This window comes from Eufriesea mexicana, unplaced genomic scaffold (genome assembly GCF_001483705.2).
Source record: "Eufriesea mexicana isolate 0111107269 unplaced genomic scaffold, ASM148370v2 scaffold3929, whole genome shotgun sequence".
Taxonomy (NCBI): domain Eukaryota; kingdom Metazoa; phylum Arthropoda; class Insecta; order Hymenoptera; family Apidae; genus Eufriesea; species Eufriesea mexicana.
In genome coordinates, this window is record NW_016911929.1 from 237613 (window position 1) to 238825 (window position 1213).

Genomic DNA, 1213 nt, shown 5'->3' on the forward strand with positions numbered 1-1213 from the left:
ATTACATCTTATTCGAATTATATTTTAACAACCTTATATTCACTTTCCATTCGTTCATACCATCACAATTATACATACATTTAATTTCAGCTTATACTTGTAGTTTGAAGATGTTCATAGCTTAATTTATTATTTTAAAAACAACAAGGACGGGTAAAAATGTTCAAGATAAAGCAAAATTAAAAAAAAAAAAAAAAAATTTCCACAAAACTACATACATGTACTAGCGCCGATTCATTCCATTGGCTCCATACAGTCGTTTCACGTTGTCGCATACATTATACATACACTAATAAAGAAAAAATTATTTAATTGTACTGTATTTACATTATCGAGATATAAAAATACTAACAAGAAACATACCTATAGACAAGATCCTCCAAACGATTCACCTCTTTAGAAATAAACTAATTCATAATCAAGTTTGGCAGTAATATTGTCCCTATCTAGTTGCATTCTTATTGTTGTTTACAAGAGCATCATCTTATTTGACATCAGTAAAACGTAGCGTCTTTTATAACGTCTCTCACTTACACAGTTCCTTAACGCTATCCATTAACTTTTAGTCTCTACTATCCTAAATTCTTTGCTATCTTGGAAGATTTACATTGCTCGCTGCACAGGCCTTTGCTATGGGTCAATATAAAAACACACGTTTTTGTTATCGGTACAGCTATCATATACACTGGTCTCAGTGATAGCGATTTATTTATAAAAACATGCGACTTCACATAACATTTGTTTCACCGCTGAACCTAGACTATAAAATTGAGTCATAAAAAACACGCAATGCAAAACATACATCTCACATTCATTAACAAATTCATTAATTACTACTTATCCTTTCTTCTTTTTTTTTTTCTTTTTTTAGAAAAATAAGTTTAAATGAATAATGAAATGATGAAATGATCAATGATGATGGCATTTACAAAATTATTCGATTTCTTAATGAACCAATAACATTATAAAATTATATTGAAATTTAAACTAAGAAATATAGGTTCAGCGAAGAATTTTCATGCCACACACTTGCTACAGTAGAATACAGTAGCATTTGTGGTAGCAGAAAATATTTCAGTGTAAGCCATTTGACTCCCTAATCTTAAGAAGGATAATAAAAAATAATAATTACAATAATGATAATATTAATAATAATAATAATAATAATAATAATAATAATATTAATAATAATAGTAATAATAATAATAGTAAT